This window comes from Monopterus albus, unplaced genomic scaffold (genome assembly GCF_001952655.1).
Source record: "Monopterus albus unplaced genomic scaffold, M_albus_1.0 scaffold106.1, whole genome shotgun sequence".
NCBI lineage: Eukaryota > Metazoa > Chordata > Actinopteri > Synbranchiformes > Synbranchidae > Monopterus > Monopterus albus.
This window is the reverse complement of record NW_018127986.1, coordinates 1512686-1537648: the sequence shown is the minus strand read 5'-3', so window position 1 is coordinate 1537648 and position 24963 is coordinate 1512686. Positions and strand designations below refer to the sequence as shown.

The following is a 24963-nucleotide window of genomic DNA, read 5'->3' as shown; positions in this document are numbered from 1 at the left end:
AAAGTCTGAACTGGTTCTCAACCCTGAGCTTGACCTGAACAATTTCAAAGTGTCACCACCTTCATGCTGACACATGACCCACATATTTTCTGGGTCATTACATTGATGTGAAAGGAGGATCTCTCAGGTCAACACTGCTGTGGCATCAACTGGGGTGATACTAAACTCCTGGGATCTGCCAGTGACCCTGGAGCCTGAAGCCCAGTGGGAGCACTGATCACCAGGAACCACCGACCTGACAGTTTCAAGACAAAACCAGAGGAAATGGCTGATGCCATAAACTAGAAAGCATGCGATTTAATCCCTGTTAGGTTTACAAGCTACAGGACAGTCCCACAGACATGATAATTTGATAATGTAGCTCAAAAACTAAAGGCCATGTTTCTCTGGAATTAGCTGTAGATGTTAATGGTGCTGCAAGCCCCTAAGTCAGACCAAGGTTTCAACCTGCATTCAAGAAATATTATGCATATCTAATGTATGTATATCTAAAAATCCCTTTCCAAACATGTAATATTTAATAATGCAGGCTTCAGCTATCTGTTTAAGTGATGCTTCTTCTGATTTAGACATAGATGTCTTCATTCAGACATCACTGAATTTTTCACTTTTTCCTCAGCGTGTTTTTTGTTGCTAAAAAACATGCGGTGCTTCAATAACACAGGAGTGTTAAACTCACAGACTCCTGCAGGGAAGACTTAAAATGGCTGAAGAGCTACTTGAAACTGAAAGAAAAATCTGGGTTTAGGAAGACAAAAACAAAAAGTGGAGGACAGACCTCCCACGACACAGTGAGTCACAGCACAGGGGGGAAAAAACAATGCAACAAACAAGAATGTGTTAGGAGGAGTTACTGAGGGCAGATGACAAGTGCACAGGAAAAACGAGCAAGAACAAATTCAGCATAGACCTCGCTTTATTCTGTATCGTAGTCTGTACACACACATACACACACACATACCATGACGAAGGTTAGTATTGAATACAGTGTCTACCCCATACACTTAGAATTTAACACTGGATACTGTCTCTGGTGCCAACATTACTTATTAATATAATCTTAACAAATAAATACAATACAATGATCTGATTTATCATTTTTACAAAGAAAAATCCTCGAGTTTAAAGATTAGTATTTGTTATTAAAATTCATCTCAGATCTTTTTTTCCAGTGAAGGCCAGTGTACTCCTGTCTAAATGCCATGAGCAGTGATTCTGCAGAGTGGATTTAGTCAGTGTTACAGCTTCGTTCAGGATCAAACAGAATCTCTTATGGTTTGTTGTGTACAGGAGAGCTTTAACGATAACACAGAAGGTTTTGTAAATTTGCATGAAACGCTAAAAAATTGTGTTTGCTGTTTGTGTAAATCAGTGGCTGGGCAGGTATGTTCATCTCTATGGATCCTACACACCCATGCCATGATTTGTTTGACCTTCTCCCAGATAGTTTTATCCCAAGAACCATACATGCCATAAATCAGTCCACCGAGTACCCCTTGTTAAAAAAATACTGTTGCAGTTTCGGGTGTAACTGCTTCGCTGCACACTTTGCACCAGAATAATGTTGCACAGCCTGAGCCAATTGCACATGTGAGATATTTGCAAGATATGTACATTTTTATTTGTTTTATAATGTTTTTGCATAGTTTATTTGCATCTCTTAATTTTTGTTTATGTTTTATTTGCATTTTTATAGATGGCATTGATGGAGGGAGTTGCACATTGAATCTTGTTGTACTGTACTGTACAATGACAGCAAAGGAATTCAATCTCTCTCTCTCTCAAATGCTGAGATGGCAGAACTGTAGCACTGGCTGCCATCAAACTACCTGCGTGTTTGTTTGACAAGCTCCTGTGTTTTCAATCTTTCTTGTGTTGGAGAGGATAAGACCATGAAGGCACAATGGTCTGGGCAAGGTGCAGGTTGCTGGCAACAAAATGAAGGACCAGATAGGAAGGGAAAGCAGGAGGGAGAGGGAAGGTGACAGCGTTATCAGGGTTAGGCTGGGTGATGCAACCAGCCCTGCTCTTGCCCGCCTGCAAATGGCTCTTTCATAAACTCTGTTGACAAAACAGAGGCACACAGCCCTGATCTGGCCATGTAAACTCACACCAGTGACATGACAAGAGCCACAGCTGCCTCATTGTGACTACTCTCACAAGCTATGCACAGCCTTCACTGGTTTAATAATGGACAAAAAGAAATGCATCCTCCTGACTGTTTGTATTGTTTGTATTGAAGTGCAAAGATATTCAGTATAATATCATAAAAGACTAAAAATCTGGAAGCTGGAAAAAAATATTTGACTTTTTTTTAATTAATGCATCACTTAAAAGATGAACTGATTGCTGATTGATTTTCTGTTGATAGATTCATTTATTAATCAATTAAGTCCAGTGAATGGTCTGCATACTACAATACCCATGAGCCTAAGCTGCCAATGGCTATGGAGGTGAAGTTAGTAAAAAGCACGAATTTGAGCTGAATCTAATTCAAAATGTTGGGATTAAAACACTGCACCACGTGGGTGGAATTCAACCAAAAGACCAAAAGCACAAAAGTAAAAAGAATGTTAGCAGCTACAAAGTGTAGTCATCAAATTCAAACCTCCATTAGTGACCACTAAAATGCTATGACCCTCATTACATCTTACAGTGTGCACACTGTACTTTTTTCACTTTTTATTAAACAACCAGATATTTTCAAATGCAGTTGCTCAACTTTTGCACTGATGATTTAACCGGGACAGTTTTAAGCTTTCTCACATGAATGGGATTTTTACTTTTTGGAACCCTGAACACCAGAAACAATTCCTTCCATCTCTTTACAGTGCTACCTGCCCCACCTCATCTTCATTCTGTCTAGCTGTTGACCTGTTCATGTCCAGTATCACCTGGACCTGAACTCTTCGTCCTCCCCTCTCTTACCAAACTTACACAGTCGCTCCAGCTCAGTGCAATTGTGTCACTTCTGCAGAAGCAAGTGTGAGAACACACGTGAATAAAAGGAAGAGGGTGGTGTGGTTAAGCCTGGGTACATATTTGTGTATGTGTTTGCGTGCTGTTGTCATCTGCACACAGGGGTAAAAGATTAATGCTTTTCTTCAGCCTCTGTGGCAGATAGAGCACAAAGAATAATTTGATTTCTCTTCCTGTCTCCTTGCTGTCTTCCCACCCTTCATTTTCTCATCTGCCTGAAAATCATCTGCTCAACCCTCTTTGTTTTCCCCTTGTTAATGCCACCACCACCATCTTCCAAAAGCCAAATGTCAAACACAAAATGCTTCCCCCCATAAAACATTTGCTTCAGAAAACACACACCGTTTTCTGAGTTCAGGTCAGGAGGATGTTGCAACAATGTGGCAACAACAAGAAACTGTCTCTGGCAAACTGCTCAACCTAAACCCAGCAGGCCGTTACCATGCCAACCACATGGGATGTTAGCCCACCTTGTGACGGCGTAGAGATGATGGATGATCAGATCCCGCCTTCACCTTACTGTGGGGGTGTGGTCCTATATGAGTTGGTCAATGGAGTCTAGAGAAAAAAAACAAAACAAAAAAAAGTTTAACACTCATGTTCCACAGTGCACTTCATTATGGTGATATTAATGAATGAGCAGCATTATTAATCAGTGGCCTGAAGACACATGCACAGGAAGCTGCATTAAACAGCTCAATAAGCAGGAGGAAGTGTGAGAGCTGTGCCTCGCCATGTGCTTTTGTCTTCATTTCAGGTGCACGCAGACAGAGCAAACATATTGTGGCTCTTGTGCATTAGCATTAACACAAAGACTGCTTCCACAGCCAGTCCAACCACACACACACACACACACACACACACACACACACACACGCACACAAATATAAAAAGGGATGTTGAGACAAGTTTCACTGGAAGCCAAACGATCGAAACCAGAAAGTGACGACAGCATATGATGCACAATTTAGCCAGTCGTTCTAACTATAAAAGGTAAAAGACAGTGCTTCCACATCCTTTCCACTAAATGTGCACTCCAGAGCCATTTAGCTGGATTTAAACATCAAGCCTTTATTGGCAAATATCTCCCATGCTTTATGGACTCTTTAAGGAGCCAGAGTACGAAAACAGACTATTACGCTGAATCACTGCTCTAATCCCAAAAGTACATAATAGGCTAATTTGTGTCCATTTAGATCCTGATAAGAAACAACATGTGTGTGTGTGTGTGTGTGTGTGTGTGTGTGTGTTTTGGCCACACACAGTTGTAGTAGCTCAAGTGTTCTGTCTGAACAATCATAAGAGAGTATCCCATGGGGGTAAAGAGTGCGTAACCATGGAGAACGCTGGGCGTTTCCATGACACCCTGTCATCAGTGAAGCACACCGCCAGGATGTCTCATGTTCATCTGTGACTGAGCCTCAGTGCGTGTGTGTGTGTGTGTGAGAGAGAGAGAGACAGACAGACAGAAAGTAGGTTTACTTTTTGTTTTTTGTAAAGCAGATGTGTGAAAGCGTCATTCAGGAACATTCGTTTACAACAAAGTAAGCAAGTTCAGGTTGAATGTGTGTGTGTGTGTGTATGTATGGGTGACCTCATGCCAAGTGTGCCTATGTTGTGCATGTGTGTTTTAACATGTGCCTTTGTGCCATTCACTGTCAGCAACCTGACCACTGGCTGCACCCATGATTGGGAGCAGATGGAGGCTGTCACTGTGTGTGTGTTTGTGTGAGGAGGAGGAGGAAGGGACACCCAGGAGGGCAGGGTGGGAGGTGCGGGGGTGCTCTAGTTTAGGTGATATATGGACTCTTACACACCGACAAAGTCCCTCCTTCAACCAATGTGTTTCTTATTAATTGAAAGTGGAGAAAAATAGAGCAGGAGTGCAACGGCTTAAGTAGGAAGAATTTATAGCTCGGCTGTGACACGGAGCAACTGAACCCATATTTTGTGCAAAAGTTGGGGACAAATAAAAAGTAGTGCTCTGTGGCGTGCACGAGCAGACAAGAGAGCCTTCAGTGTGATCATTGCTGCTCTTTGTGCTCACTTTGACACATCCATGAAAACCAGTGCTAGTTAGCAGCATGTGGCGCTGCTCATATGGCATAAAGCCTTGAATATAAAAGCAGTGTGAGTGAGCTTAAGATGCACAGGTTGACTCAGTGGAGAAATGTTAGGCTCTCAGTTGCTGAGGCCTTTTTACAGTCCACTCTCCTCCTCTTAACACGTTTGTTTACCTCCTCATGCTCTTCAATTACTCATCATAGAGAGCTAAAAAGGCTTCAACCTTTCACTGTGTGAAAGTTTTTGTGTTTATTTAATGCACTTGAGCAAGAAAATAAATATCTTACACTACGGCATCTTCCTCCAGTTAAGGCAACAGAACAATGAACTATGCAGTGCAACATCAGCAGTAGAGAGGAGCTGATATAAATGGCACAGATCTTACCTCAGTGACAACCCTGACACTGTCGGGGATGCTGTTTTAATTCTGTGGTCAGCTTCTTGATGAATCCATGCTTATCCTTTGTTTCTAAAAGTTGCCTTATATCACCTTGAAACTCATTTAAAATTGGAATTCATTGGTATTATTGGTGGCACATTGGCCGATATGACAGCAGTGCATAGCCTGTGCAGAGGTCCGGCTGACTTTACCTGTCAGTAACACATGTTACATGACTGATCGGGACATGTGCAGGGTGTCTGTTTATTTGTCGTGGCTCATGAACTCACTTCATGTGTTATTTTGTGTGCCGATGTGTAATTATTGTGTGTGGATTTGGTTTCAGATGAGTGATTCTCAACGACCTCCTCAGCTCAACAGCCTCTATCTCAGTAACACCCTCCCATAGCGACTTTACACGTGATAACAAATGAATTAAAAAACACGTCTTAATGAGCAGTGACTTCTGGTTCAGACAGGAAATTATAGATCATAGATTTTCATGTACACTTATTTTGAAATCTTAGATCTCTTAAGTTCTTGGATCTCTTAATTATTTTTCATTGTTTTGATTTATGATTTCAATAAAAGTTTATTTTTATTAGTCTGTTCAGTGCTTCTTGACCTTCAAAGTGCACAAAGGTTCTTACCCCTGTTCAGAGAAGACAGTTTTATCCTTATCAACAGAGCATTTAATAGAACAACATGAGAATTAAAGGAGGTTTACAGCTTATTTTAAGAATGAACATGTGCCCACATACACACAACTTGTCCAGTTGTCGATCAGCCTTAGTGCTCAGTCAATCGGCTCTGTGCCTTTTGAAAATGTCTGACACTGAGGCCAGAAGGCCTTGGCCTTTTAAACTATGAAATTTATGTTCTGGTTGTGTTGCAGAAAAAGTTCAGCCAAGTTCAACATTTCTGTCAAACGAATGTGGGTTTTTCTTTCTTTTTCTTTCTGCGTTGGCCCCACAGTGCTTCAGTAGACTGACACAATTTAAAATAAAGAGAATTGTGTTTTCCGTGAGGGCTTATGTTGATCTAAACACAGCCTAATTTGGCCTCGCTAGGGTCCCAGGTCCGTTTCCAGTTACTTGAGACTGAGAAAACCTGTAGTCAACTTAAAAGTTTCTCAAAAACTAAACCAACTTCCAAAAAAAAAAAAGGAGTAGACGCTAAGGTGCAGCCTTAAATACTCACCGCAGGTAAACACAGCCTTTTGAAAAAGCACTAAAAACACTGTACAGTGACGGTGCTCTGTGCCAGAAGAGGGATCTTCCCTAGACGTTACATTCATCATACACTCAAATGGTTAATACCCAAACCTCACGTGCACCTTATTGTACATTTATTTTTATAGTACCCACCAGATTAGCTCTAATGTACTCTGCAGTGTAGCTTAATTTAAATTGTGTATTTTATTTAGGTTTATATACATTATATTAGTGTATCATTTTTATTGTTTAGATTAATTTTATTCTGTTTCTTATTTATATATTTTAAACTTATTTTCTTTACTATTTACAGTCTCCTTGGCATTTAAACCTATTTTGTAAACTTCCTCATTCAGTAAAACACCAAAATTTCTCCATCTCTCATTCATATCCAACCAAAACGATTTGTGCCTTTAAGAAACATCTTCAGGCGACTGATAGATACAGTAAGCAAATTCAGACAGATCCATGAGTTGTTTCTTTGTGAGCGTTTTTCTTTCCCCTCTTCTCGCCTCCTTCTTTTTTCTAGGCAATAACAAGCTTTTTCTCTGTATGTGTCTGTCTTCTGTAATGACTGTGAATAAGGGAAACTGTGCACACTAGCCAGCATACATAACAGCAGAGTGAAGAACATACAAAAGTACACTGTGAATAAATGTGTGTGTGTGTACTCTGGGTGACTCTGCTTTTGTTTTGCTTTGCCCAGTTCCCCCTCCGACAAACTCAGCTCTCACACTGGAGCAAAATAGGAGCCAAGCCACATCTTGGCACCTTGCCTCCCCTTAAACAAATCAGGCCACAGAGGCTAATAAAAAACTCTGAATCCAAAGCTCGCTTCCACAGACGAGGGGGTACCAAGAGGGGAACCATTCTCAGACACCCCGCTCCTCCTAAAATGAACTCAAAAGACAGCTCTGCTTTTCAGCTTGGACAAAAAGTACCAGTCTCTCTACTGTCGCTATCATCCACACCCCCTATTCTGGGCTGTTAAATGGTGCTTTGATGTTATATTGTTCTTAACTCCCCTCACTAAATACAAAAAAACCCTCAATGAAAACAAATTGCTTCTTAGTTCAGTGACAAAGTGAAAGTGAACTTTCCATCTTTAGACCAATTACAGCTATCATAGCACACAGCCTGCTGCTTCAAGCTTCACACTTGAGAGAGGGATAAGAGGTGGTGGAGGATGAAGGAAAGCAGAAATAGGCCAGGCAGGTCTAACACTAAAACTCATCCAGCCATCCAGGGTGTGTCTGCTGTAGGCTGCCATCAAACATGCATTTACATATTCAAAAAAGGAAACAGGCGTTTGCGTGAGTCATCCGTTCCAAGAAGGCAGAGGAAACCAAACACATAGCACCACATGACAGAACACAACAATGAATCTACAAGAGCTAAGAAAACTCAAACAGGAGAGACGTTAAAAACCAGTAAGAGAAAAATTACTGTATCAAGTTTTTGTAATAAAAGCTCAAGGCCACTTTAAAATGACTTTACAGTGCAACATCTGTTTTGAGTACAGGCTGATGCTCAGTGTAATAAAACTGGCAATTTTCGTCTCTTAGGATTCACTGGGTATAAATACTTTAAGACCATGTTTGAAGTTGAAAAATTTGGGGATCACTGCACGCACGCACTGCTATTCCTCAACGCACTGAAAAGTGTCACTTCAATGTGGTTTTGTAAACTTGTAAAGCTCCTTGATGCCTGTTACTTGGTCAAATATGTGTTAAATATATAGGCACATATTTGTACACATTATGTACAGAGCCATGTTACAATTTACACATGAATCCTGTAGTGGCTATGCTTAATCGCTGAGATTTGCTTACAACCATGGAGTGCAATAGAGCATAGAGAAGGCTTGTGAGTGAGGTCTGAAGTTATTTAGCATCTTTGTGTTTAGTAGCTATGCTAGCTGTGTGGCTGTAGGGATAGCAGTGATCGTCAAGCATGAAACATCTCCACAGCTACTGGACGAGTTGCCATAAAATGTTGTACAGACATTTATGGCCCTCAGACAAAGAATCTGAATGACTTTTGTTATCCACCATGTAGTTGGACAAAAATATCTCAGCTAATCAACCAATAAGTAGATTGTTGTGGAATTTCAGACATTCAAATAGAGCCATCATAAGGTCAGACTTTTATATGTGCAGCACTTTGGTTTATACCAGGGATGAATGTTGCTTACCCCCCCCGCCCACAATTCTTTGAATCTGCACATAAAACTTACCCAGATGTTGCACATGCTGCTGCATTTTTGGGCCCACAGAGCAAGTCACAAGATTAGGCAAGTCACGGTATTCTTAAATTAATACTTAATTTGATAAAAATAAAAGTTCTAAGCATGCAGTGGAGCTGAGACTTCCCCCAGCCAAGCTGAGTGACTCCCTGTTGGCACCCCACACAAGTGAATGGCAAAAGATAAAAAAACACCATGGATTTTCTAGACTTTTCCAATGATATTGGACCCAGTGGAACAAATTCTGATATTAAAAACTCACTTCATGGGGTTTGTGATGCTCAGAAAACTGTATTCATTGTTAAACAAATGACAACCTTTTAAAACTACAATAGGACGGTTTAAGAACAGCGTTTTTCATTAGTGGCCATGCAGTAACAATACAACACATTCTGAGGTGTCCTGAAATGAAATAGGACACGCAGGAGGAAACACCACTCTGCTTAGTATCACAGCATTCTTCAGCTTCACTGAGTCATCTACTGTCTCACACTGGGACAGCTAGTGGTGGGTTTTATATATATGCATACATACATAGTGGGAAATGAGAGAAAAACCCAACACAAAGTATCCAAAATGACCCATTGTGGATTTCTGAACCGCCAGTGACCCCTCATAGACTGTACATCTCTCTACTCTCTAGGTTTATCCTTTAACTTGTCACCTGTCACTATATGATCTACATGACGACCTTGCTTATTTTTCCTTGCCAAAACATCTCGAACCTAAAAGTGTAGATCAACCAAGTTGCTCTCAGGTTTGTCACTGTGTTTGTGTATACAGTAAATTTATGTGCAAGAGTACAACAGAAGAGTGTCTCTGTCACCTTCACAAACATGAGCTGCACAGTTTTCTGGGGAATGTCGATGACAGAGATCATTAAAAAAGCTTTGCTGAGCTGTAATCTTGCATTTCAGTCAAACCCTGACAGGCATAAAAGTGCATGCTGTCAACTCCTGCTACTTCATTTGAACCAGGCCACGTGCTGAACACATGTGTAGAGATGATAGAGAGAAACTATACAAAGGAATGGACGCATGTGAAGTGTTGACAGTAATATTGCAAAGCAAATAAATGGCCCTGACAAAGTAAGGACAGATAAGTACAGTAAACCACGTGTCCTCATTTGTCACCTTCAGCTGAACCAGGAAGAAAACAGCCACATATGGACTAAAGAAACCTCAAGGTGGGAACATGCATAAAGTGTTCAAGTGCAACATGTATCAGCCCAACAAATGAACATACCTGCATAGTTAAGTAGAGAAGTAGGTTAAATAAAACGCCTCATTGGAGGCCATCAATTATGAAGGAGCTACACATTATCATAACATAGAAAACCTTTTCAGTGAACAATGAAACAAGGGGCAAGGCTGTCATAAGAGTGATGACTGACTGAAGCTTTGGTAAAAACATAATTGTCATTACAAAGAGTAAATAAGCTAGGTGTTGTTTTCCTCATTATTTCAATAGATATGACTCGAGAATCGCAGGTTAGCTGTCATTTTACTGCTTTCCTTGTGATGGGAGGGAGAAAAAAAATGGATACAATTGATTAGGCAAGTCACAGTATTCTTAAATGAATACTTAATAAAAATAAAACTTCTAAACGTGCTCTGTTTTGCTGCTAGCAAGCTATCTAGTTAGCACAAAGTTAACAATAACACAATGAAGGTAAAGGTAAAAAGCTGGGAACTATTTAAAACAAGTTAAACATATAACACGATATATATAGGCTAGATATATTGGAATAAACTTACTACGACATGTGGCAGAGTTTGATTATTACGCCACCAGGTGGAACGGCTACACTGGGTAGGCTACTGTATTTGAGTTGAAAGAATTTAGTCCTTTTCTTTTATTCTCAGTGTAGAGGGTGACAGGTTCTGCCATCTGGGTCTGGGGTAGTTTGGACCCAGAAGCGAAATGTTACATCACACTGGACAGCAGCTATGGGATTATTGTACAGTTACAGTAGATTTATGTAGAATTGCTGTAAGGCCTAGGTCCTTTACCTATGTTTTACCCCTACCAAGTGTTTTTGAGTGCTCCCTCATTTTTAAATTAACCCTCAAAACTGAGTTACAAGGAGCAGTGGTTGAAATCTTCCCCTGTGAAATGGGACAACCCTTCTAAGACCTCTATGCGTCATCCATAATTCATGAAGACAGTTAACAGATATGACAAGTTGTGGTCTGAGATTTTGTGCCATATTTAGCTGTGGTGATTTCACTTGTGTGGTCTTTAAGCATCAGTTTGCAATTTTCAACAGCAAATAAGAAAAATGCAAGGATAGAAATATGTTTTTGACATCAGGGAATGTTGGTGGTTTTGTCTGAGGTGTGTAGCATCGACTGCAGATAACTTTTGTTGTAGCTAGCCTCACACCACTCAGTGTGGAGTCTGCCTCTGAAAACCTTACGACTGAAGGGATATATAGCCCAATCCCAGTTATATTGGGATTGGGCTATATATCCCTTCAGTCCCTAGATCTACAGTAGATATTGGGGCCAAGTAGCATAACTTTTTAAGGTGGCCAAATAGAGAAAAGAAGACATCACAAAACACCATTATGTTGAATCTCTGGTGGAAAAGCTTCCTCAGAAAATATATTTGTTTTAATGATGGCGCTGATGTTGGTTGTCCACTTCAAGTCCCAAGAGATGGTGGAACCCAGGAACTTGTAGGACTCCACAACTGAAACAGTGCTGCTGAGTTTAGTGAGTGGAGATAGGGTGGGGGAGCTCCTCCTAAAATCCACTATCATCTCCACTGTCTTCCATGTGTTCAGCTCCAGGTTGTTACGACCACACCACAGGGCCAGCTGTTCAAACTCCCGTCTGTAGGCCGACTCATCGCCGTCTTGAATGAGGCCGATGACTGGTGTGTCATCTGCAAACTTAAGGATATTTACAGAGGGGTCTCCTGAGGTGCAGTCATTAGAATAGAGGGAGAACAACAGCGGGGAGAGCACACATCCCTGGGGGGCACCTGTGCTGATCATCCGGGTGCTGGATGTGGTTTTCCTCAGCCTCACCTGCTGCTTCCTGTCCGTCAGAAAGCTGGTGATCCACTGACAGGTGGGGGCAGGCACAGTGAGCTGGGTCAGTTTGGAGTAGAGGGTGTCCAGGATGGTGGTGTTGAATGCGGAGCTGAAGTCCACAAATAGAATTTGAGCATAGATCCCTGGTGAGTCTAGATGTCGCAGGGTGTAGTGCAGTGCCATGTTGACTGCATCATCCACTGACCTATTTGCTCGGTAAGCAAGCTGCAGGCAATCCGACCAGGGGTCTGTGATTGCCTTCAGATGAGCCAATACCAGTCTCTCAAAACACTTCATGACTACAGATGTCAGGGCGACAGGTCTGCAGTCATTCAGTTCCCCGATGGAGGGTTTTTTGGAAACTGGGATAATGGTGGAGCGCTTAAGACAGGAGGGAACTACACAAAGCTCCAAAGTACTCCAAATGGAGTGTATTTACATTGACGTATTACCACTCATACAATAACAGTCTTTGGACCTTGTGTGAATGGCAGTGACCAGAATCAACCCATGCCAAAAGTCAATGAATGTATTCAGAGTACAGTTTCCTTTATCAAATGGAGAGTTTGTATGTGAAAGTGGAGCCAGACTGAAAGGCTGACATAGGGGTCGATAAAGGGAACTTGATGAAACTGAAAGAGAAATTAAAAAGGCGGTGGCATTAGTGTGGAAGAACAGTATGTTGCTGTAAAGGTGTTTTTCTCACAGAATAATTGAATGCAGATGAAACCCAAGTTCTTCGCTGCTTGAGCTGCCAGAAGATAACGCTCTTCTTTTGCTCATGCATGTGTGCGATGATGAGTGTGTGTAAATAAGCTGTGAGACTTTCTTTAGTGGGAATGGGACATAATTGGCTCACAATAACCCATCAGTGTGGTCTTAGTGAGAGAACAGTATCTTTTGCTCCACCTTCACTTTTCTCCTTGCCTCCTTGCTCATGATCTCGTTTTCTGTGGTGACAGCGAGGGAGCAGATTTACCACATAAACCCCCTCCTCCTCCTCCTCCTCCTGCCATTCCTCCCCCTCCTCCCTCTATTTATTTACTCAGAATCCAAAAACTGCACAGCACAGGGAAAAAATGATGTGGGGCGGAAAGGGTGGAGGAAGAAGAGAGAAAAAGATGCGAGGAGGGAGGGAGGGAGGTAGATACACAAACATACACTGCAGGTTCAGCTGCACACACGTGGAAGGAACACGTACACATGAACTGCACACACACACACACACACACTCCTGGTGGAGCATCTAAATCACATTAGCTGCCTGCCTGCCATCCATCACTCCCACAGACAAAAGCACATGCCGGGGAGGCAGGGAAACTGCATGGCAACATGCATAACCACCCACAAACAAACACACACTTGGTCACAGAGCAGCCGACACACCTTGAAACCAGACGACAGCGGGCAGGAAAAAGCCATCCCTCCTTCCACACGTTACCCCCAATCAGAAATCAACTTGCATTCACCTGCACGCACATCACTGTCAGTGCACATCAACCGTACCTTTGGCGATCGATCTGTGCTCTGCTGCTGCTGATCTGTGTGCTCAGCAAAGTTGCATTAGCATCAGAAAAAAATCAACAATTCCCTGATAATGAAATGGGGGAAAAAGCATGTTTGCTTTAAATATTTAGAGCGGAAGCAGAGCCAGAGCGACATCTTGAGAAATCTTTTTATTCCTGTCGGTATCAATCTTATTTCTCATTAGAGGGGGATGGGGCCATTATCTAACCATATGTTTGTGTGTGGAGACCCTAATGTTTGTTGGGGGTGCCTCTTGAAGAGGGTGCGGATGCATGTCAGCGGGGTGCTCCTTACCTAATGGGATGCATAGTGTGTGTCTGTTTGTGTGTGTGCTTTATCTAACGGATTTTCTCCTGGGTTAAGTAATTGGCTGGGGAGGAGGATGAGAGAGGAGAGGAGAGAAGTTTTAGGAAGGCAGGACAAACTTGACGTGTGCTCCATACATTATCAGACCATATGGTGCCCACTGTGCGGCAGAAGCAGACAGGGCACCACAGCGCAGCCTTCATCCACTCGTCTATCGAGCCAGTCTCTCAGCTCCCACTGTTCTCCCTCCCTCCCTCTCTGTGGCTCTGTCTGGTTAACTCAATAACATCCACAGCCTCCTCTCTTAACTCGCTGTTTTTTACTGTCAGTAAAGCAAAAAAAAAAAAAACCTTCTTTCTCCTCCTGCTTCCTCTCATCTTAGACGAGTCGTGCTGGCTCTTCCACACCTTTCCCCATTAGATGCTGTAGCAACCCCTTGTCTCATCATAGAGCCAGAAAGAATTACCTCAACTGCATTAAAATCTGAAAACTGACTGTGCCATCTAGATGATAACAGGCACTGAGAGTATGTTCACACATTCGCATGTGCGGCACAAGAAGGAGAAGATGCTGAAATAACCTCGACATCCTTACTAGATTGCCCGCTGTAGTGAAGAGCAACAATTACAGCCACCACACTGTGCAGCTGTGTAGTTAAGAAACTGTTAATAACCGAATGCAGCTGCAAGCATGTGTCTACGTGCTCGCACGCGGCATCAAAGCAGCCAGCGAGAGAGCTGCTCTTTTAGTTGGCTCATGAAATCATTTAAAATCGGCCCCCTCTACACGCACACATGCAAAATACCCCCCTCCCCCACCCGTTTCATGTGTAATGAGAGAAACCATTAGCAGTAAAAATGGGCTCTCCCCGCCCTGCCGCTCAGCAGATCTTAGTCAGAGCCACAGTTACATGTCTATTTATACATTCACTCCTCTTTAGATTTTCGTCTCCTCTAACAGGCAGCAGTTTGTGCTGCACACAATGGTCTCCCCGTGTCTTCTTCTTCTTCTTCAACTGCTTCCCTCCCTCTGCCTCTGTTCCCATCCCCCCTCTCTGGCTGTCTCCTCCCTCTCTATACCCTTCCCCCTTGCTCTTTCCTGTTCTGTGCCTCCCTGCCTCCCTCCCTCTCACCAGGCTATATGCAGCAAAGCACATATTTATCAGGGGAAAGAGAGACAGCAAAGGAGAGCTTGAGATAGAGGGGGTTTGAAACAGAGTTGGTTTGGTCTGAAAGAAGGCTAAACAAAAACAAAACACAGGCTAACAGTGAATGAAAGGAGGAGGAAAGGCAAGCCAGATAGAAGGAGACAGAGAAAGTGAGAGGAGGAGGGGGGGTTAGGTGAGAGAGCGGTGGTGAGGAGGAGGGAGAAGCTCGCTCTCGCTACAGCGATGGGCGTTCCTTCTCCCAGTTCCTGTGAGGTCAAAAGTTTACCGTGGTTTTAATTTCACCTTTCCACAGCCAATCAGACGGCGTCTCCGGCTGCTGGGGGAACTTTGACCCACTCTGGGAATTTGACTGTAAAGATCTGAAGCTGGCCTCTGCTTCTCCACCAGCTCTCTCAGTTTTTCCACTTTTGTCTTTATTCCTACCTTTTCCAAGCAGCCCCCCACCACCCTTGAAAGTCCTTGATCACCAAGGACAAAAAATGAAACTCTGTTGGGGGGGTGACGTGAAGGGGAAACAAAACAAGGAGCCTTTATTTTATTTTATTTTTTTTGCATCTTAGTAATTGTCCTCTGCTTTACGAAACAGATGACACCCCACATGCTGCCAGTGTGCAGTGGGTGTATAAGCACATGTGTGTCTGTCTGTGTTCATAGGCATGTGAGTGTGAAGTGTGAACCTCTCATTCAAGAAATACTGGTATTTATATTCAATAGTACATGCAGTCAAGAGACGGGGATGTTGTTTGCCTGTAGTGAGTGTGAGGACAGTGACAATAAAATGCTGGTGTATTTCTGGGCCGGTATCGTTAGCCTGCTAGCCATGCTAGCCATGCTAGCTCCTACAGGTTGTGTTTACAACTTTTTACATGAGAACACTACATCCAGAAGGTCCTAATGAGCAATTTAACTTTTTGTCATGGGCTTGTTGTCATGCTTTTGATGACCGGTATCATAGATTTCCCTTTTTTTAACTGTTGTGTCTCTGTGTATTTGAGTGTGTGTACGTGTAGGTATGTAGTGGCTCTGCAGCTTGTGTACCAGCATTTTATCAGGGTTCCTATTCTGTCCTTCATACAGTTTTCTGTGATCAGACCTTGGTGTCTAATTACTTCATGTGAAACACTTTGTGGTCTTGGCCTCCTTTGTTCTGACTGATACTAACTGACAGACTGAGTGTCTGTTAATGTCTGTAGAATTAGTGGGTCTGTAAGCTGTGCTGACAATGGTCTTTTGACCTGAACATTCACCTTTATTCACATTTTTTTTCCCTTTATCCCTTGTGCACATGTTTATTTTTTGGCATCTTAACAGCCCCTTTGCTGTTGTCTGTTTTTTTTAATATATGGGGCATGTGGTTACAACCTGATCAACACCGCTACCTCCCTGCTTTTGGCCACACCAAGTGAGTAAATTTTGCCAGGCAGATTTTTGTTTAGCTGCACCTTAAGTGTGTCTATAAAGGGGGAGGAGGCTGCAGTTAGATCATAGCATCAGAGAAGGGAGGGGCAGCTCTGCAAATAGAGCGAGCAGAGAGTGGGCATGGCTGGCGACATTAAGTAGAATGGCTCCAAGCTTTCTGTAAGGAGATTAAGCCGTGTGTGTGTGTGTGTGTGTGTTTTCTATAGCCTCTTCATCACTGTCTGTTCGTATGTGTGTGTTTGATTAATTAACAGCCACGGTCACTGAAGAAGCTCCCTGTTGTTCTATTCTCCCCACATCATCTGCACAATTGCCCCCACCCTCCTCCTCCTACATCCACCTGACTGCGATAATAAGGCACACGCAGGCGCACACACAAGTGTGCACATCTTCAAGACAGTGGCAAGCTGTGAATCAAGTATGTGCAGATGAAGCATAGACAGCGCAGACTCCATGATGTGACGATATGCACAGCCACCTTCCACCTGTAGCTCACTTTCTCTTACGTTTCCCTCCAGATCCATTAAACACCAAAACCAACAGTAGATATGTTTCAAAAGCTTGGCATATCTCACTCCTCCCTGCCATTGAGCTCCATTGTTGCATAAACACAATTAAAAGTAGCCAATTTTCAGTCACTCCCATATACAGTGTTCTAAATATAGAACAAAACCACAACAGAAAACAGTCCCCAACAAATGCACTATTCACTGCTGTTTGAATAACTTTGGCCACAAACTATAATTATGTAGCTTTTATACTTTTGACTTACTGTACACAGGTGGTACTGATGGGTTTAAAGGTAGGGTTGGCGATCCTTGAAAAACCAGCAAGAGGAAGCTCAACTTTGAAAGAAATCACAGCCTTTCATTCTGACTTCTCTCCAAAGCCACTCCTCCAAAACGCAAGGCACTGGCTGCTGCTTACAGATTTCAGGAAAACAACAAATGCCCCCCAAAACACAACAAAACCGATCATTACCTGACCACCAGAAATATGGCAACTGTTGTACCCGGTACTTTTTACCATACTGACTCTGAGAGACGAGACAGTCCAAGTAACTTCAAAACAGTGCTGATTTATTCCATGAACACAGGTAAAAATTAACATTACACGCTCAGGTATCTTGCACCTCCAAACTGCACACAGGCAGATGTAAGATGAAAGACCCTGAACCCACCAGGCCTATACATTATATCCCCTCGGTTGGGCTAGCCCCATACTACACAGCGACGTCAAACCATGGCGTCACCTGATATGCCAGCTTTGCAGCTGGTCATAGTAGTAGTCAAAACATGAAGCAAATCAATGTGCGTGTGTCTGTTGATTGTGGTGTGTATCTAAAAACATTCTCACGACCTCTAGTACATGTCGTGACTCAAACATAAGAACATATTATGGCTAAGGCTACAGTTATACACGTCATAATAATAATAATATTAAACACCCTGTCTGCTGACAATCATCAACTCTTCTCTCTAGTTATCCTTGCCCAGATGTACCCTGTAGAAACTCATAAGCATGACTAAGCATTTAACAGTCTAACTAGACATCCTATCTCCACTAAACATTTCTAATACATAAAGTATCTATCCAATTTCTATCTGACTAAAAATACCTAACAGCAACCAATTTAGTTTTCTGAATGTTTATTGCGTTTATCCATGATGAAAATTTGAGAAGAGATTCGAGACTTAATATTAATATTCCTTAGTGTCTTGTGTTGTTCATACAGACACATTCCTCATAGGCTTAGGAGTAAGTGTTTAAAAAGCTTCCCAACTTCTTTTCCTTGATCTTGATAAAAACAGACTAATTGTTCTATCAAAAATATGAAGGACAAATTAAAACTGAACTACAAAGCAGGGTTGCAACTAATGTGGAAATGTAGTAAAACATAAACAGTCTACAACCTGAAGATATTTCATTTAAAGTAACATAGACAAAGAAAAGCAGCAAATGCTTTTGCATCTGAGAAGCTGGGACCAACAGGAGCTTTTCATTAAAAGTCATTCACTCACAGTATTTGCAGGGTGTTGAACTGAACCTGAACCTTTTAAGCCATCTAATGATGCAGTCTCAATCAAGGAGCACTTAGATGAAAATCCAGCTTTCGACAGCTAACCAACAAGCAGAGAATCAACATCTTTTCATTGACATGCATCTTTTCACAACCATGAGCTATTAAAACACCTTCAATGTCTCGAGCAGACAGATCAAATTACATCTCCCTCTTTCTCACCAACTGCTGTTTCATCCATCCGTTCTCTGTCAGTGCTTCATTATCTCCCCCCTGTTTTTTTTCCCATTTGACCAGTTCTTGGGTCAGACAGAGGACCAGCGTGTTCTTTTGTCAAATTCAGGAGGGTTGTGAGTGTGTACCTCAGTTAAACTTTGTGAGGGCATGAAAATATTGATTTCCTGGTATTACTGGTTTTCTTCTTTATTGCCGTATGCAAAAAACTGATACATTAAATCTACGTAAAGATCTTCCAAATGGACAAATATGGGATTTTGAAAATTAGAAAACCTTCCAGCACAATCTAGCCTGACTAAGCTGCAACAGGAAAATGGTCTGTAACACCTCGCCTTAGTGTTACCCTGGGGTTTAAGGTTACACAGTAAATGGACTATTTGAAAAACACTTGAAATTCAACAAAGTCAACTCCAATGCCCAACCCCCCGCCCCTGTGGCAGTAAAACCAAAAACCCTTCCCACATTCTCTTTACTCTTTGCCTTCTTTCTCTCTTTTGTTCAGGAGTAGCAAACCGAAACAGCGAAGCAGCAGAAAGCTTGAGGAGAACTTAGCTTCACCATGTCCCAAACCTTTATCCAGAGCTCACTGATTTTGCTGGTAAATACAAACTGTAAGTGTAACAAACGAATACAGGTCTACACTGCATAGTGTCTGTCATAGCACTGTATTCACACAGCAACAAGTTGAACTGCCCCTCCTCCTCTTAACTTCTCTGGCTATATTTCTGATCTTTTGTGCAGCTGAAGTGTGTCAGGACAAAGGTTAAATGCAGAGCAGTCACAAATGTCCTGATGAGTCAGAGTTGAATATATGTGTGCTTCTGAGTAATGTGGTGGTAAAGGACACATAAAGCTTCAGAAGATCTACAATGGGCAGAAACGCAAAGAGTAAAATCAGTAAGGGCGGACAAGGACCTGTCAGCCTGTTACATTTATTTCGCACAAAGGGTCATCTAGCCAAACTGTTCTTTGAAATAAGGAAGGCAAGAAGTTCTCTGCTGTAGAAACAGGAAGAAACATCTCTAATTCAAACTCCAGGTCCAAATTCCCAGTAACCATACTGTTCATCTCAAGTTGTGAGAACTTGCTGGAGTTGTAAAGTCCTCATAGCATAGCACAGCAGAGTGCTTTGGCAACTTCATACTCATTTATCTTTACATGTACTTCTCACTGGTACCTGTTTTTTATCCCAGTGCTCTTAAGGGTCTGAATGCCTGCTAGGCACCTGGCTGCACTTCCAGACTGTACACAGCATTCAGATCATGTAAAAAAGGTTTCCTGACACAATGCACCAGTCTTCATAAGAGTCTGTTTTGTGCCGAATGCCGCTGACCAGAACAAAAGGTCGAACTAGAAGTGTCCTCCAGGTAAATTATTAATGACTTGTTTTCTTTTCCACTCTGCTCCTCTGCTCTCCCTCTGTCCGTCTGCACTCCCCTTTCTCTTGCTTTGATTGTTGTTTTCTCACTCAGTCTTCCTCTCATCCCGTCGTCCCCACCTTCACCGTTGCCTTTACCCACTCTGTGCTCTCCCTCCCTCATTTTCTCTGTCTAGGTCTAGTATGGTGATGGTGTTATTTTTAGCTCTACCGAGATAGTGAGAGAGATCGTGCTGGAGTAGCACGTACTCTCCACAAGGCCTTTACTGGAGGCCTGTCAGCAGCGTGCGAGGGAAAAACAACTCAACACAAAGGCTACAGGGTGCATAGGTGTGTTTACAGTAGTATCACATAAATATTACTAAGCTGCTTTGCTTCTAGTAGAAAGCAAAGTCCTCAAGATAACTAAAGGTACAATCTGTGACGTAAACACCCTCCCAATTCACAACTGGAATACAGCCTGTTTCCAAACTAAATGGCAAAAATATGTTTATATTAATTCATGGGCATGGTTAAAATAGACAAAATGGTAGCAAGTGAAATAAATGTAATTTAAATTAATAAAATAAATAAGGTGCAGTTTCTTTTAAACATCTAATTCAGTATAATTTCTATCAAGCCTAAGCAACCGAATCATTTTTTGTGAAGTCTATGACACAACTGTTGACCTCTCAACTCACATCCAGCTACAGTAATAGGACGCCACTCAGACATCAACATAGGCTAGGCGTCAGTGTGTCAAACTGGATAACTAAAAAGCAAAAATTGTTAGTGCTGAATAAAAGATTGAGAACAACAGTATCAGCAGCTTTGCTGCTTGTAAATAGTGCCAAAAACTGTTAGCATTTAATAGCCACAAGCTAGGCACGTCCTCACTAAGGGAACAGCTGCAGAGCCCAGGTGCTGCTTTTCCAAGAACACAACTATCAAGCACTTTAAAGTAAGTAGCTGCATCGCTTAAAGTCTATTTTAATTAAGGGTTGACTCGCAGGTTTTATGTTAAAGGTCAGGTCCGGATTTCATTTAGAAATAACTCACAGGTTGGGTCCTATACTGAGCTTTGCGGGTGCGGGGTGAGTGCAGGTTTTCAAAATTAGACATGCAAGTCTCTAGTTTGGGCTGTACAACATCAGAACATACATAGTTCAAAATGAAAATAGTAATCTGGATTCAGCTAAGGATAGCGCTGTTACCTCACAGCAAGAAGGTTCCAGGTTTGAGCCCTAGCAGACCTGGTGTCTTTCTGTGCGGAGTTTGCATGTTCTCCCTGTGCCTGCGTGGGTTCTCTACAGGTACTCCGGCTTCCTCCCACAGTCCAAAGACATGCATCTTTGTTTGGTTGGTGACTCTAAATTTCCCATAGCAGTGAATGTGTGTGGTTGTTTATCAACATGTCAGCCCTGTGATAGACTGGTAACCTGTCCAGGGTGGACCCCACCTCTCGCCCAATGTCACCTGGGATTGGCTCCAGCCCTGGGTGACCCTATTCAGGAGTCAGCGGTCTAGATAATAGATGGGTGGTGGATTTAGCTAAGGATCTGGCTTTTAACCATTACTGACCAAGACATTAACTCCATACTAGCTCAAGGAGCTGACTGTGACCTCTGGCCTCATGGTAGACAGAAAGAAGCTCAGACAAGAATGAGAAAGGTATATCAAAATTAGATCAACAAAAACAAATGATTTACAGATAAAAACAGAAAGTTAAAAAAAATTTGGCTGTATCCCCCTGAAGTTTACATTGACTTGAACAAAAAAAAAAAAAAAAATTGAGAAAATAGGTCTAGAAAGATGATCTTTATCTAAAAATATATTAAATATGAAGTTGCATGTATGAGCTAGAGTCTAGATTCTATGAGCATAATTACAAGAAATTGCTACTTAAACTGAAACAGAGTAAAAAACCCTGACAGAAACACGAGGACAGTGAAGAAGCTGCCTTGCTCAGAGACCTTCGGTAAATTGCAGTGGCACTGTATTTCATTCAAGCCACAGTAATTCAGTATTATCTGAGACATCTAAGACAATACCAATTTGTTGTGCTTCCTGTCAAAACAGAATATTGCGATGAAAGGAGTGATCAGTGAGACCAATCTGATCGCATGCAACACGATAGCGAGTCTGTTATATGGAAGGGACAGCAAAGTGTTTTCTGTAAGCACAGTACACTGCTCTTCAAGAAGTACATGTGACTGAATGAATGAATATTATGGAGCTAAAAAGTAGCTGACAAGACTAACAGTTTTTCAGAGTTGTTAAAATCAGACAGTTGGTTCTTTGGTTCAAATTCAAAGAACAGAACCACTACTCGATGGATTACCATGACATTTTGTACAGATATTCATGGTCCCCACATGATGAATCCAAATGGCTTTGGTGTTGGCCTGACTTTTCCTCAGGCGCCAACATCAGGACATTTGACTAAGGTTTCCCTGAGTGGACCGGAGTAGCAGATAGTTGGATCTACCAGGGATATCAAGAATCTACTATTTTCCAGGCTTGATCAGCTCAAAAAGCATAACCTGTACCCTGTCGATCTGCAGGCAAGCCGAGACTGTTCACCTGACGGTTACTTGAGTGGGCAGCTGAGTCCAGCAGGAGATGATATTTCATCCTGGGCATCATGTCTAACTAATGCTGAACTGAGACACGGGTTACATAACTTGTATATACAGTGAATGTTAACACCGCAAAGCCTTCTTTTTAGATAAGTTGTGATTTTCCTCTAGATATAAAAAGCCCCTAGAAGAAGACAAGAGGAGCCATGTCTCACATTGCATCAAATCAATATTTACATTTTTTCTTCCTTAAAAAACATGTTGATGTCACTGCCTGTTTACTATAACTCAGAGCTGTGAGGGAGGGAGACGGTAAAACAAAAGGGGAGGAGAGCTGGAGAGGAGTCAACCGAAGAAGCTGTCTCTGTCTGAGCTCCACTTCCCAGCTTGGTAGAAACAGATTGGTAAAGGTAGTAACTCTGCTCAGTCCCCATCCACAACAGCATGTGAAATTCAGCAGTTTGATTCGAGCTTGCACCTGTGTCTTCTCTGCATATCATGTGCGTACTCTGAAAATCTCCTTAGTCACATGTTTCAACACCTCTTACACAACAGTTTCATATCAGATACTGAGCCAAAATGGGATCAATCAATAAAGGTTTGGGGGGTTTTATGTCAGTAACTGCTGCAAAGATATATGCATATGAGTTCTACTAAAATAAAAATGCACATATAGCAGTGGAAATAAACAGTAGTTCAAACAATGTAGCACGTCACCATGGCCAAAATAAAAGTGTTAAATTAGATAATTTTGCATCTCTGATTCTACTGATCACATTTTTTCCCATGATGTGAATGGGCAATGTAGTTTCAATGAAATGTTCTGTATATATTCCATTTCTGGTTATGATTGATATTGTTTGGTCATATGCTCTCTCACCTACCCAGTCCTTTGGTCAAATGCTGCTGACAGACATCTACAGAAAACAGCCAGCATAGTTATCCCTAGTTCCTCCTATGCTAACATGTGTGAGATGCATAAGCAATTATTATGCTGTAGAGGCTGAATTATCTACTTTTATGCGAAACATCATCGCGCTGATTTTGTCATGGGTATAATACATGTGACATGAGCACTGGTCATCTGAATGTGCCATGTCCTTGAACATATTATATGATGAGAATGGTTCTCTAAAGACAAATGCAGGTAGCAGAAAGAAGTCGATAAACCTTTACTGCAGTGGCATCTCACTTTGCAAACTTGTTTGCCTTTTAACGTGCCATCTACACAGGACGTAAGGATGTGTTAAGCAAAAATCTGACCAGGTTTATAACATATTGTACAGCGTAAGGAACAGACAGAGCTGGAAAACTGGAACAAACATGGAATATGCTTCCCAGTGACATAAGAAAGATCAAAAGTACTTTCTTTAAAAACGTCCTTAACCAAAAACTGATTAATCTAAAAAGATATTATTGCTGTTTTCTTTTTTGTTGCAATGACAATTGTGTTGTTCTGCAGTCTGCCATTTCATATGTAGAGTTGTATTACTTACCTTTAAGTATGCCTTGTTGCATTTTATTGTTTGATAATGTGCAATGTGTAATTTAAATTATGTGTATTCTGTTAACATTAATGCTCAGTGCTTGTGCAGGGTACTGTGGCGTTCACTATGTTGCAAGCTTGACAGGAGGTGCAGATAAACAAACCTCTGTGACATCACAGCTCCAGCAGTGTGACCTCGGAGGGGAGGCCGAGGGGCAGCCGATCTTGGCCGGCCCACTGCTCCACATCAAGGTGATGAGGTGGGGAGTAGCGGACCTTGGAGTCCTCTCCCGCTATAGTGAAATGAGTGATGCTGCTGCTCGTGTGTGTGTGTGTGTGTGTGTGTGTGTGTGTGTGTGTGTGTGTGTGTGGCAGAGTGATGTAGGAGGTGTGGCATCTGAGAGCAAGGCAGGACAGAAGTGAATTAAGTTGAGGAGGTGGTCACATAACAGCAGGGTTCAGGCAGAGTTGAAGCCACTTGCTCACTGTGTTTCAGCTGGTAACATTTACCTCGGCTCCTACCCCATAAATGTTTATGTGACTGTGTGCGCACATGGGCATGTAAAGGAGCTCTAAAACACATACATATGCCTGGATTTTTACAATGGAAAATAAATACAAAACCAGAACTCCCTCTTTAAGACACACACACACCTTTTGACAAACATCTATTACAGCAAGAAGAAATGTGAAGCTAATGTGTGAAATTACATGTGTTGACATATCAACTGTTTTACATGCTTGAATGAATAAATCAAATCAAATCAAATCAAATCAAAAATCCCCTCCTTCCCCTAAAATCCAGCTCTCTTCTGCTCAGGCTCACAAAAAGGTGACAGACTGCTTTTTCCAACTCTCTTTTAAACAATGATAAATACACACACACTTGCACTACACCATCACATCACTGACCACAGAAAGTGGCACAATATCTCATTGCGCT

General features: G+C 42.0%; 1 protein-coding gene across 1 annotated transcript in view; it reads right to left on the bottom strand.

The window, feature by feature from the left end:
• The window catches only part of LOC109966121 (nuclear receptor coactivator 3-like), a 44280-nt gene extending 20050 nt beyond the window's left edge, over window positions 1-24230 (bottom strand). The window contains 2 exon segments of the mRNA XM_020610745.1: window positions 3450-3537; window positions 24185-24230. The gene's annotated coding sequence lies outside the window, so the exon portion shown is untranslated.
• Between the last annotated feature and the right edge of the window lie 733 nt (window positions 24231-24963).